The sequence below is a fragment of the Melospiza georgiana genome, chromosome 5 (assembly GCF_028018845.1).
Source record: "Melospiza georgiana isolate bMelGeo1 chromosome 5, bMelGeo1.pri, whole genome shotgun sequence".
Taxonomy (NCBI): Eukaryota; Metazoa; Chordata; class Aves; order Passeriformes; family Passerellidae; genus Melospiza; species Melospiza georgiana.
This window is the reverse complement of record NC_080434.1, coordinates 34,747,382-34,762,527: the sequence shown is the minus strand read 5'-3', so window position 1 is coordinate 34,762,527 and position 15,146 is coordinate 34,747,382.

Here is a 15,146-nt window from a genome sequence, read left to right as displayed (position 1 = left end):
TTACAATTTTGCTTTACTTTTATGCACTAGATGGTTTACAGGAATTCAGTCCACTAAAAGTCAGCTCAGTCAAAATGATAACTTTACCAGCACTTTAATCTGTCTAAGCTTTATATCTCTCCTTTTTTGAATCAAACGCCTTCCAGCCATTCTAAGCATTTTTGTGTCAGTATTTCAAAGTTTCTTGTAGCCTAAAAAGCTACAGATGAAGCTGGTGCTCTATAGCATTATGTAATCAGCTCATCAATTTTTTATAATTATTTCCAGTAGTCTGCTCCCATAACTCTACATCCAACTATCTGCCTGAGGCCACCACTCAGAACATTGTTATTTTAAAGCAGATGTGGGCGAGACTTTGCTCTTTCTGGGCCAAATTTTTTTTTCAATTGTGTTTCAATTTTTTGCTTAGTCATCCATAAACAGGACTCTATTAATAGTAGTTTGAATAACAAGTAAAAATGTACAATATTGCAATATTTGCTAATGTTTCAGCTTCACATTTACAAACATGGCTCAATGCAATAGGTGCAGATCAGAAACAAGGAGATACCCGAAAAAATCCATACTTTTTTACTGCAAATTACCCCATACAGGTCTTGTTAAAAGGATCAAGCTTCAGTGGGAAAGCAGAAATCCTGGAAAACAGCAGTGAAGGAATACATATTTCAAACAGTGAAAGAGAAGGAGACTCATTCTCAGCATTGGTAAATAGCAAATAAAAAATCAGCATTGATCTGGAAGATGTTACTCACCAGCTAAGCCCTTGGTCAGAGAGGAACAGGACAGCAGTTGTTCTTTGCTGACTTTTAAACAGCTAAGATGTAATTTTTATTTCTTATGCACAGGTTTTTAGAGACCTGAACAAAAATACTGCTACTCTGCACAGTCCATTACAGAGGCAAACTTTGGCTTCTGATCTCCAGCCTAAAAGTTAGTCATTTCTGCTTTTGAAAACGTGTGTGAACAGGCATCCACCTTCCTACACACACTTTACTGGGATGTATAACACCATATGCTAGAATCCAAAAGTTTTTGCACTTCTACACCTGATTCCTGGCACAGGAATTGCAGATATCACCTACATTTCATTCAACAGTTAAATTAGCCAATACAAACAAAGTTTGATAACCTATGGCTCTTGAACTTCCTAAAGGAGACTGTTAGTCTTGCTCATATAAAGACATCCCCAGCCACAGCAATCAGTGAGCCAGCATAAAGGACACGTGGCTGTGCAGCCACCCCTCATGGTGCCAGCAGCACCAAGGGAATGCTGCCACTATCTCATGGCTCTGTGCCACTGTGAGATTTCCCAATATCACTGAAGTTGAGATGGCCTCAGGAGTTGAAATTATTAGCTTTCATTCATTAATTTTGATGCTGGCTGAGAATACCTTGATGCATTTTTGTGCAAAATTACAGTAGTAACATGCTTGAGTTCCATCAATCTGGACACCATATACATTTTCATTTATGCCTAATCACATCTCAATGACAACTATTAAAGGTATGAATGTGAGATTGGTAAGCGTGGCACTTTACAGAGTCATCTTTCTGAAGATGTTTTGCTGTCATTATGTTGCAAAAGTTCCATATCTCTAAAGTTTTGTACCTCCTTGATGTTTCCCACAGGCAACTCCTCCAGACACTGGCTCTTCTTTCTTCTCACAGCAGCCAACTGACTCCAATTCCCCTCAACCAACCAACCAACCAACCCACTCTTTTATAGCACTCTTCTTATTGGCTACAGCTGTGGCCTGTTAAAGTCAGGCCTGTTCCCAGTCTTTGATAATTGGCTCAGCAACTCCTTAAGGGGTAAGATTACTTTCTATTACTACCTTTATTTTCTTTATTACTACCTTTATTTTCTTATGTTGTATCCTCCTACAATGTTTTATATTTTCTGGTTAAATTACCTCATTTATATCAAGCCCTCTGAGCTTACTGTGACCTCACTTGCAGCCAGTCAGCAAAAGCAATAAACACAGAAGATTTGCACAGCACATTTCTCTTTTTACTTAACTGCTAACAGAGCCCTCATCCAAAGATTGTTTTGGAAACAGTTGTCTGACTCACTGAAATAGAAAGGAAGTTTTATCAGGAACTGGAGGGAGAAGGAGCACCACAACATGCAGTTGCAGCTGAGAAGAGATGGAGTAGCTTCTGAGACACATCAATGCCTATGGTGGTGTTTGCAGATGGACAGACAATTGATCTTAATGAAAGAATTAAACCTCAATTTTAAAATTGCTGGTGCTGTGATTGGGATTTTGATTGATATAGGTAGGTTTACAGACAGCAATACAAACTAATCGTCTGACAGAAACCACAGATCTGAAAGCCTTTTACAAAGTAAGCAGCATCTGTAGCAGTACTTTATAAATGGGGTAATACTAGCATAAGATAATGAAATACTTCGGTTATTCAACAGGCAAATTACAGACTTCAAAATAAAAGCTTAAGCCTGTACATCCTCTATCAGCAATGAATTGATGGACTTTCTCTGTTAAAGACATTAATATGATAAAATTTAGACAGGTTCAATTAATCTCTCTATGGTTGGGGTTTGTTTTTTTTTTTTGTTTTTTTTTTTTTGTGGTACATGTTCAAGCAGATATTTAGAAAGGAATCATGAGTTTTCTCCCTGGAACAGGCCAAGGTTTAGGAATAAAAGGCAGCTGAAAGCAGAGTGTGTGTCTGGGACAGAATTAGAATGCCCTGGTATCTTTTCAGGCAGATTGCCAGAACAACACTGGGTTTGTGTGTGAGGGAATGGGATCCAGGTAGGCTCTCTTTGAAGCAGAAGCTGGTGAGAATCTGTGTTTGTAAAGCTGCTGCGAGAACAGCTCCATCTTTCTGCCCCATGTGCCTGAGTTACACCTGCAAGCCAGAATTGGGTTTATGTGCACACAGCAGAACACTCTTATACACAGACTGTCATTTAAATACCTCTATCAATGTTAATTATTTCTTAAAAACTCCCAAACTCTTAACCTATATCTAATGTAACAGCACATCCTCTTCAGTTCTTGATAATTCTTTAAACCAGTTTTTCTTACAGAGAAGACTTTCTTTGACAATAACATCAAAGCAATTCACTTTTTTCACCCATTCCCCAAGCTAATTTGTCGCTGGGAGCTCTGCAGATCAGGCTGTATCAATCACATTACACTACAATGCATCATGCCATGCACCAAGGCATGAGTGATGTAGCTAAGAGGAGATGTCACAAACACTCATATTACTGAGATGCTTGAGAAGTCAGAGGATCAAATTCTTGTCTGATATGAAGTGGCTAAACTTGATTGGGAGAGTCTGGGAGATTTTCTCTTTGGGGGGAAACTCTAAGACAGGATTTTCTTTATCTGCCAGCATTACACCATTCCTTTTGATTTGCTGTACCACTCTATTGGTCATGTAACAGGAGCACATTCAGCCTGTGTTCCTCCATAGATATTTGCCTAGCATGGAAAATCACCTCCTGGAAGAGCAGCTGGTGGAAACTGACCTTAGCAAAAGTGAAATGGTGGTGTTTGGAAAAGAAAATGTTTCACAAGTTTTCACAAATCTTACCATTTATATTTGTTAATCCAGTGCACATGCCTGGGTCTTGTTGGGTCCCTCCCAAACTTCTACACTGATGAATCATGAGTCTCCAAAAGGAGCCTTTGCCCTTCCATTTTATGAGTTTAATTTTGCCTGAGGACAGTTTCCCACAGCAGGGTCTGTATTTACCATCACATCTTTGTGACCAAATCAAGAAGAAACAGCATGACCTCCCCACTCACTGCAAGCCCATGCCTATGCTACTTATACAAATCAGCTGAGGGCATTCCATACAGCGTGGCAGTACAATCTAACAGCTTAATGAGAAGAAAAAAAATCCCAGAATTCAATATTCCTGTTAGACAGGGAAGTCTAGAAATGCATGAATAAACTGGTCATAACTTTATCCCTCCATGAGGAGCGAAATATATGTCATTTGTACTGTCAGGTAACTGAGAATACAAAAACCCCAAGAATATAAGACTATCAAAAATATAACAAAAGGTAGTTAAGTATTACCAGTACAAAAATGTAAATAAATAGATTGGAATGGTCTAAGCTTTTCCCTTTTTTAACTTTAGAAGTAAGTTTATTCCCCACTGGGAAAATGTTCATTACAATGGACTATAATACTACAAATACACATGCAAGTCACACCCTTTGATGTCTTCTATAGATTCACATCTCAATAAACACATCAAGATTAGGTGTGATGGCTTTATTTTTTTGTGTAAAAGAATCTCTCAGTATAATGCCTTGTCACAAACCCTGCAGAACTTCAGCCCAACACACCCAATAAATTAACACAAATTAAAGCTCCTGGATTCTCTCTCCAAATGATTCTGCATTTTTGTAATCTGATTCAAAGACCAATAGCATCAGGTTAGTCAGAAGAGTCTAGGACATGAACAAATACTACAATAGATAAAGATACCTTACCTGGGCTAGTTCTCACATAAAAATTAATGAAAACCTTGAGAGCTGTGAACTGCAGTTGCTAAGGCACCATGCCTGTCTGGACATCCTGGAGTCACCCTTGCCCTGGGACTGAGGCCCCTTCTCACCTGTGCCCTCCACACTCACAGCCAGACCAGGCCTCCTCATCAGCTCCATCCCAGGATCCCCACAGTGGAGTCTCAGACATCACGATCCTTAAAATACTTTATTCATGGTGCAATAAGAAAAAGAGCAGCTCCAGTTTGGTGCCTGGAATGAGGAGCCCCAAACAAAGGAACCCCTGGGTTTTTATACCCCCATAGAGTGAGCACTTGACAGTCTGGAGTCCTCATCTCCTGCTCTGTCTGCGCTGGTCACCTGCACTGATTGCATTTCTCAGCTCTGGGAAGTCACCACTGTATGTCACATTCTCCAAGCAGCTCTAACAAAGTAGTTTCCCAAACAGATCTGTGAATTCTCTGCCTTAAAAGTGTCTCATTTTCCCTTGTGATGAGTTGTTTCTTACACACATTCCTAGTGACGCATAATGTTGCTGCTTAGGCTCCAGACCATCTATGGAGGGTGAGCACTGTCCACCTCCATCAGGGCTTTTTATTGTGTAGAGAAGGCTCAGAAAGAAGAAAAGAATGGGCCCACCTTATACTTACCACAAAAGAAAGGAAAATATATATTTTACAAAAGATAAGGTTCAATAAAAATCAGATGTCAAATAAATAAAGACAGAACTTTGTGCAAAAAAGGAAATAGGAAAGACAACACCATTATGACACCTGGACTATGTGTCAGAACACACATTGACAAATGTGTTCACCTACCTTGTGCTATGTCTCCTCTAATAACTATGTGCATGAATAAGACACATACAGAATGTGCCAAAACAGTGCCAAAAGAGGCAGCACCTCAAATTAACCTTCTAAAATTTAACCTTCTGAAATGCAGTCATTTGGTAAAATTCACCTACTAATTGTAGTGTTTCAATATGGAGTTAGAGTAAGGATGCTCTTGTGTGATACTGTAAATTATGAACGTTTATAAATACCTTCTGTTTCATTACTCTGTGGCTCCAGTGAGGTGCAAAGGATAAGTCAAATAATGAAAGTAATTGTGGACGATAAAAAAAGAAATAATTAGCTTTGTAATAGAAAAAAATGTCTGTAGCCAGTGTAGGATGCTAAAGCCAATTTTAGCTTCATTAATTGAAGTAGTTATTCAGCATCCATTAATTCAGTACCCAGAATTTAGAAGTGGCAACTAATCAATAAAAAGAAATGAATATTGATATGGCAGGACCTGTGCAATGTTGTATTTATAGTGCCCCTGAGGCAAGCTAGATCCTACATTAAAAGATCCATAAACAGATGCAGAGGCTGAGGCCCTGCATGCAGAAAGCCTCGGTGGTGGGGGATCAGGGAAGGAGGTGAACATTCACCCCTGTGCTCCTGATGGGATTGCACAGCTCTGCTGGGACTGAGCCCGGACATGGATTACCTTTCCGGCAGAGCCCGGTGCTGCTCCACAGCGCTCGGCCAAGGTCTGTCCATCAGGAAAGGGCTTCCTCTTCCCAAGGTTCCAGCACTCCCCTCTTGTTCACTGAGAGAGAAAGAGAAAACCTCCCCTTTTTATCAGCAACAGCACAGCTCTGTAAGCTTTGAGTACTGCTGACTCATTGCTCTGCTCTCAAAATAAAAGGAGAATTAGAATAAAATCAGATCTTTTTTACTAAATTCAAAAAACAAAAAGAACCCCCAAAATCTAATCAAAAATTGAATCAAAACTAATCAATGAAAATTCCAGGCCAAATAATGTCATACAGAAATTTCAGTAACAGCTATCAAAACAAACAAAAAAATATCACAGCCAGCACCTTGATCAAATGCTAGATTTTCTCTCTGATATATGTAACACAACGTAAGGGTAGAATCACACATTCCAAAAACCTGTATTACTGCAAAACTGCACATAACACTCACGTTCTCAGAATTTAAAGCAGCACTGTTTGTATTAAGAGACTTGGCCTGATTTTATTTAAGGATATATGAGAAATAATTATTGGGTTTTGTCATAAAATATGTGACCAGATAATAGAATGTCAAAATAAGCATTATTTGATGAAAACCACATAATGTAAAAAAACTGCTTCACTTTCTTATTACTTTTTCCCCACATTTTTTGTTAGATTAAATTTGGCTTGAAAACAGCCAAATCTCATCACTTACTACTGTAATCCATGTGTTTTACTGTTGTTCATGAAAAGAGAAGGAAAAAAATGCAGGAAAAAAAAAATCCGTTTCCTATAAGATGGATATACTTCATAAGTTGTTTTTCAAAATGATTGCTTCAATGATTTTACCCTCAAGAAAACATTCTCTCTAGATTTTAAATCAGATTATCTAAACAAAATAATTTTCAAGCTTTTCTAATAAAAAATATTTCAGCCCTGCCTACTCTACATTTTGTCTTCACCTGGGCTTTTGTTTTCTGGTTTCCTTGTTTTGGCTCAGATCCTGGATTTCCAGGTTCATTTGTCAGCAGTGAGAGTGACTTAGTGAGGTGACATTCTTCAGTTTCCTGGGCTGCCTTCCAGTCCACACTACGAAGCGATTTTAAACTGTCTCACTTCCCTTCATTGCTGATTTAAAGGGATTCACAAAGTGGAATTTCTGATAAAAATATATTCCTGCAGAGTCTTGTATTTCTCAGATTTTCTAGTACCTAAAACAGAACTACCTAAGCACACTGATTTGGCCTTGGTCAAAATGATTGAGCTAACACAAAAGCATTAATATCAGTGAAGCAAATAGAAATAAGCAAATCAAAGATTTCCTGACACTTCAACCTATTTTTCCTTGGGATCCTATACCCTCTCTAGTGCTGTTAAAATTGGCCCTTCCCTCAAATCACAATTTTTTTTTCATTTTCAAAGCAATTAACCTGCCTGGAGATTTCACTGGACACCTGATGTGCACACCTGATTTACACACCCAACAGCTTCGATTTTCTGCACCCTTGGGCTGGTTTTTAACTGGGATACAGCTTGCATGACCTCTTGTTCATTCAGTATTTTACAATCTAAGTTATTTTTTGCAAGAACTATTCTTTAATGGCTGCTGTTAGGTAACTAACTGTGATAATGATAAAGATATTTTTGTACATATGAACTTCTCAGGCAGCCTGGTCAGTAAATCTTACTTATTAGTACTAGCTATGTATGGATTTGCCAGCACTGAAGAGTTTAATCAGGATTTTTGGGTAGCTGTGATGAGAGAGCAGTTCTCGTGGCTGGGTTCATTGGGGTTTTTTAAACAACAAAAATTGACACGTCTGACCTCACCCTCTTTATTTTGATGAGCATTTAATCTGTCTTTAAAAAGACCACTTTTGTTTAAGTAAAGACTTCCAATTTGTGCCTGGAAATAATGCAATCAAAGGAAAAAGAATACAGTCTTTGCTTGAAATTTCAATGTTTTGAGATGATATAAGAGCTGATTCTCTTCCTAAATACTGGTACTGAAATTAAGATTGATAAGTAAGTATTAGAAGAAAATAACTTTGAGTTACATGGAACAGCATTTAATTGCATCATTTAAATTCTTAAGCATTTCAATTTTATATTCATTCAGGGTTTTTCATAATTAATTTGCAGATTTCCAGAATGCATTAGGATGAAACTTTTTAATGGCTGGATGGTTATTAATGGATTATATAAATATATTACTCATTATTTTTTGTTGTCATGGTAAATGGCACTGAATACTTCTGAATGAATATTAAATTAAACATCATACCATGAATTCAAAAGCAAAATGCATCCCCAGTAAAAATTTATTGTAATATAGAGTACTTGAGGTATTTGATAATAAATACTCTGTAACAAAATGTTAAATATGGTTAATGTCACACTTTCCTTTTCTCTAGAAAATGGCAGGATCACCCAGGCAAAACTGAATTTCAAGTAGCCAACCTTTTCAAAGATGTCAACGCCAGCAGATCTACTCCAGTCCAGAAATAAATTCTCAAAGCTCAGATTAACAAAGCAATACTAAAACCTGCAGCCCTGAATGCTGTGCTAGAGAATAAGTGCATTTATACCAAAAAGCACCAGAGAGCATGTATGAGAATATTGCCTCAGAGAAGATCCACTAACTCAGGAACAAGTCATTTTTAAACCTTTCACATCACACAGTCTCTAATGAACAGAGAATCACCCTCTCACCACCAGTTTTATGCCCCAATTCTTCTCCTTTACAGGATGGCCAAATATCTTCCACAAGCTGCCCCTTCTGACAGATCAATCAATCCAGCAGTTTGGCATTGCCACAATGGAGTTACGCAGTGCTTAGAAGGTTTCTGTGTGATGATGGCCTCGGTGCCCTGGCTGCAGGGAAAGCCTCTCCCTCACGAGCAGCCTTCAGGGATTTCCACAGCTAAATCCAGCTTGCTGCTCCTTACATTCCCACTTTCTCTTCTTCTCCTCCTTTTGGCACCACCCCCTTCACTTCCCATGCCCACACTCCTGCCCTTTCACCACATCTATGAGAAGTCACAACGTGTTTCCCAAGCTTTGAGGCTCTTTCTCTATGGGAATCATCAGGATAACCACTGCTCAGTGAAACATGCCAGGAGCAAAACTGGAATGTCACAAATGCTGCTCCAGTTGCTGCTGGCTTGCACAGACCAAACACAGCACTTTTCACTGAAGGGACAAATGCAAATGTGTCAGGTGAAAAATCTGCTGTACCAGTGACTGCTGAGGTTTCTGTGCACAGGAAATGTATTCAGCAGCAATGCCACTGCAAATCTGCACAGGTAACTCTGTGGGGATGAAATGGTTAGAGGTTAAGCCTTCACACAAAATTGTCTCACCCAGACTTCCCAAAAAGCCCTTCCTGAACTAGGGGATTCCAACATGGAATTCATGGACAGGATTTCAAAAGGACATTACACATATGTCAGTACATAATAAGGTTTTTGACAGAACCCATAAATAGAGGTAGACCTACTTTGCAACACATTAATTTTAACCCAAGTTTTGGTTTTGGTGAATGAAAAGCAGAGTATTAAACCCAGTTATCAGTATAAAGTTGATCTAAAGGTTTTTCAGAACCTGAAAGAGTATTACAAATTTCCTAAGATCTTTCCTCTACAGTTAGGTGAAACTCGTACTCTAGACCAGACAATCTCTGGAAACTTTTCAAATCTAGCAAGAGCCTTTGAAAACACACTGCAGTTATTTAGAATGTTAGGTCAGCAACATGCAAGCAAATAAAAACAAAAAACAAACAAACAAAAACCCAAACCTTTTTTCCACACCCACTCATAGACCATAGTAAACTTCTTTAAGAGTGAGGAATTACCACAGACTTTTAGAAATGGGCTTTTTGCTTTAAACTAGCAGCCTTCCCATCTGTTCTGCGCTCATGAGGAATGCAAAAAGAACACACCTCACAGTTCCATCAGCACAGAGCCAAACTAAACTGGTTAAATGGCTGGGTAGAACCTTCCCATGTTCCTACAATGGTATTTCCAGCTGTGTTTCCCATATTTGTGACACATACAAGGAAAAACGATGCCCTGAACAACAGGGAAGCTTTAGAGTTAGTAAAAGCTTCTTTGTATCTGCTGTCAGACACAACGATCTGTCAGTGTAGCACTGCAGCTCATTCTCCTGACCTGGACCAGGAGCTCAGTGCAAAAGTGAAGACACAGCACAAAAAAAACCCCAGTGTACATTTATTTGGAATTAGAGCAACACCTTGGGGTAAAAGAATCTACTCCATCTATCATTAATACCTCAGCTGCTGGAAATTAGTGTGAATTTTATATACCAAGATATCACTTTTATTAATACCTGGAAAATCTAAAAAGTGCTGGGGAATGCTTAGGTCAGGAAATGACATCTGGCTGGCAATAATAATGAATAAAAATACCCCTTTAAAAAGTTAAGTTAGTTGGGTCTGAATCGGGAAATATCACAAATGCAGAATTATAATGGGTGAAATACTAGCAGAGATATTTGAAAAGCAATCAAAAGCAAGAGCAGATTTTTTAAATACGTGAAAAGCAGCCAGACTGAAGTAAAAAGGAGTTGCTTGCAACACTATCAGAGAAAAATAGGACACACAAAACAATTCCTTTTCTTTTACTAGAGATGAGATACTGTGAGACTGCAGCAAAGCAGCTCTGCCATGAGACTTCCGCAGACTGCTGGTGGTTCAGACTGAAAATGGGAACAACTGCGGTTTAAATAAGATGATTTCTAAGCCATGTAGAAGAAATTTCCTAGACTTATAACTATGTAGCAGTCAATAAACATGCAGGAGATAGATAATAGATGGCACATTTAAAAATGTATTGATTAAATTAATTAAGAAAGCAAACATTGCATAAGATATCACTTGGTGTTGGAGATGCTATGTTCGATTTAAAGCAGATTGTCAGTTTCTACTTTTCCCCATTTCTTCAAGTTTTTAAAATAAAATTCATGCTTTAAAAACATAACTTGCTTTATAAAAACCCCTCAGAATAAACACCTGCACACATTCCATAAATCAATCCATTTCTTTTGTAAATTTCATGCCAATGCTGCACAGTATTTCTCTGTTCCATTTCAGCAATTATTTATGACAAAGAAATCCATTAACAATTGTTCTAGTGGACTTTCCTCAAGCAATGCAAATCGTTGTTATCACTCTCTTTATATTTTCTCAGAACTTATTTAGACTGAGAATCTAGAGATGCCAACCTGGTTTTAAAACACTTTTTGTGCTGATCGGCCTTCTACCACTGGAGGAGCAGTTCTGTTATTTGAGGAACATTGGAAAAGATTCTCCTTAAATATTCTAGGAACACTGAAAATCCTATTCTGTTTTGTGTGTTAAATGGGGCTTTCTGAGGGTGTTTTATTTTGGTTTGGGGTCTGAGGGAGGCACCCCATGGAAGGGCTGATTCACCTTGACAGCCCAGTCAGGAGATGGACCCGGCTTCCCTCACAGGGCTCTGAGGGGGCTTTGGGGGCCAAACTTAAAAACAAAACGAAACTCCAAACACACAGAAAGAAAACGCACAAAAAAGATGGCAAAAAACGAACTTGCCAAGCGCAGGCACCTGGAAGGCTCTGCCGGTCCATCTCCACCTGTTCGGCGATCCTGAGGCGAAGCTGAGGGCGGGAACGCGGCCCCCTCACGGCTTCCCGCCATTTTTCAGGCTTCTGAGTGCAGGAAGAGCCAAGCCCTCCCCTCATGGCTTCCCTCCCTCAGAAATCCTCAACAAGGTGGGAAGTTGGGGGGCGCAGCTGTTCCTCGTTCTTTTGAGGACTTCTGAGGGCGGGCAGCTGTGAGGGGGCGGCGTTCCCACCTTTTTAGAGGCTTTTTAGCACCTTTGCTCTGGGCTATGAGGGTACACCGGAGTTTCCGCTCCTCCGGGCTGCCGAGAGGAGCTGGCGGTCTCCCGGTAGCTTGGTGGGTCTTTGCCGGCTGGGAGTGCGGTGTGGCTGGGGGGTGCTTCCATCTTCCTCAGGAAAGTTAAATTTTGTGTTTTAAGAGGAGTAGAACTGCGAGGGGTTGTTTACGGCCCGTCCGTGCCGCCTCCCCTTGCGGCTCCTTTCCTTTTGGCTGTGTCACTGGGTGAGGTATGAGGCAATACCTTTTTTTGTGCTTGTGGTTTTATGTATGTGTATATTATTTTTAAAGTATCTCTGTATATCTATACATGCTGTACGTGTGTATATACATATATCTTTGTCAGCCCCGCATGTTATGAACAAAAATTCGGTTAATATTTTTTTTGTGAGAAAAAGTTACAAAAAGGCAGCCAGATCACTGTAGCTGTCGAAGTTCTTCGTGTTTTGTTATTGTAATCACGGGTCGTTGTGGCTAATTGCTCCTTTTGTATCAGCAGAGCCTTGCCCGAGGCTAAGGTGTACTTTTCCCTGAAGGGTGAAGAGACCTGAGGGGGTGGGGGGGGCTATGCAAAGTGACTCCAAGGACCAGCATGCTGTGGGACCCCTACTCCAAACGTGCAGGAACCCCAAAAACAACGAGCCAAATAAGAGTTGAGAGACTGGAGTGATGTCTGGACGTGAGGAACCGAGTGCTGAACCTGCAGAGATGCGGAACACCTTCGGAGTCCCTCTCGCCCTGACCACAGGAGTCGTCCCCGGCGGTGAGACCGGGCCGACTTGGCCAGGAGAACTAACATCTGACAGGGACGTCACCCCCTAAAAGCTCACACGAGGACTGGATTCCCCCAGCTCTGCCCCTTGTGGGCAGAGCTGTGCATATCCTCCTCCTCTGAGTCGCCCTGAGAGACGATGGGATGCTGCAGACCCGTCAAGCCGCCCAATCCTGAGCTGATCACTTTTAATGAAGTCATTAAAAAGGAAAAGAAGTCTCCTGGCCCTGTTTATTTCACCGGAGGCTGAAAAAAGGACTCTGCTGAGTACTTTCAGGGAGGTGAGGGTTAACCCTGCTTGTGGACCTGGTCTGTGAGGGATAATGTTTTCACTTATCTCATATACTTAATAAACCAACCAGCAGGGTATTCATAAAAGAAATAGCTACTACTAAAGCTTTTTTCTCTCATAGAAGAAAACAAGTCCATGACTTTGGTTTTATCAGACCCCAACATTGCCTTGAGGGAGTGCAGTGGATTTAAAGTAGCTATTAAAATTATTGCTGGGAAATGAAATTTGATTTAAAAAGCAGCAGCACCATTGTTTTACAGAAATATTTTTTTTTTAAGGGTGCCATTTCAGGTTGTTATTTGAGCTCTGGGTGCTGCTTTATTGAAGATGTCTACTTAGAATATTACAGCTGTGAAATGGAGAACTTCCTCACCTTTTATTATTTGATATTTGAACAGCAAATACAGGCCATTAGAAGGAAAAACATTTGCTTGCCCCACTGGTAGATGTGTATTATTTCTGTAGCATGCATGGCTCTTACACAGCAGTATGATGTTATTTTTATGACTTTGGGATTTTGTTTTTGTTGCTATTCCTTCCAGTGACTAGAATTCGGCAGAGACAAGTGTGTGTGTGTCTGTGTTTTGTTTGAGTTTTTGTTAGTTTGCTTTGAAAGGGGGCCCAAACATGTCAATTACTGCTACTTTCTCCTTGAAACTGACTTACCAAAGCCGCCTTTGCCCGGGAATAAACACTTATAGTTGCTGGCAGCCTTCCAGGGGAAGGTCTGCTGTAGTTCTTGACCCTCCCAGGGTTCAAGTAGTAGCATCGGCCAAAGAGGTGTGAGAAAGGCCGTCTCCATTATGGCTTTCATTCCATAAAAGCAAATTGTAAGTAGTGGGTGTAAGTGTTTTATTTGCTGACATTTATTCATCTGAATAAAAAAAAGTCACGTTGGAAGAAGAGATTAGGAGAGTTGTGTGAAAGGAGAAAATGTGGGGTGAGAACAAGCATCAAATGATGTGTGAGTGACTTCCATGCACTTAAGAAATAGTTCTCTCGTATTAGATGGTATTAATGACTTCAGGAAGGGAAGTTTCAGACATGAACACTGTATGTGCATGTGTGAATGGTTCTTATGGCATCAACCAGAAAGCATTCAGCGTTAATACTTTTATTGCATTGATTTTATAGAGTTATGTTCCCTTAAGGGCTTAGGGAGGCTGCCAATATTTGACATGACTTGTGCTTTGCTATGATTAGATCAAGCTTTTAGTATAAAGCTTGGTGAATATTGCCAGGATATTTGGCTCATGTGATAGATTAGATCCCTCAATTTTTCCATATGCCTTTGTCTGTTGTAGCTGTTTTTAACAAATGGGCTTAATTAGTGCTAATAAACGTTTGCTAGAGTTATTTGTTTTGTTTAAGTGGGAATGTGAATCTGTGTGGAAGGTAATCATGCCTATTTTCTTATTTCAGAGTGCCTGATTTCAAACAGCTCACTTGGATTTTCAGGAGAATCCTGCTTTGTGCCTATTCAAGGCACTTTTTACAGCCTCTGCTGGCCTGAAGTTTTCATAAAAGCACAGAAATAGTGGGTTTGTCCCATGAGATTCAGAACAGCTGAGGTTTGACCCTGGTGTCCTGTGTTTCTTTGCCTTACTCATGCTGTGACTTTGTGTGTATATAACAGAAGTAAATCCTCAGTGTTACTGTAAAACAGCTCAGGTAGGTGCCAACTTCACCACTTACAGGTAAGGGCTTGGAAGGAGAGCTTTGTTTTTGTGTGTTTGTTGCTGAGTTCCAAAGTTAATACAAAGTAACAGATAAAAATGTTGCTGTGTTCAGCCACTGTTCCTGGTGTTACAGTGTTACTTCTCTGTCCAGGGACCTTTCCATACGTACTGCACCTAGGTGTAATCCCAGAGATACGGGTACACAACCAAGATCCTTTGTGTTTTATGTTCCTATAGTTTTTCAAACACTTAAGGCTCCCACAGCCTTGTTTAATTTATCTGTAAGCTGCTTGGAACTTGCTGGAAAGGGCAGGCTCCGAGGCTGGAAGCACAGCTGGGCCACCAGGTCAGAGGCTTGTTCTCAGCTTATTCAGCGGTTGCTGCATTGGTTATTCCCCTCGTGGAGGTGCCAGATTTGGGAGCCCAAACCCGAATACCAAGCTGGGTGTTTAACTCCAGGCTGTGAGTGCAAAACCTTTGTCTGGAATACCAGATTTCCTTGTATT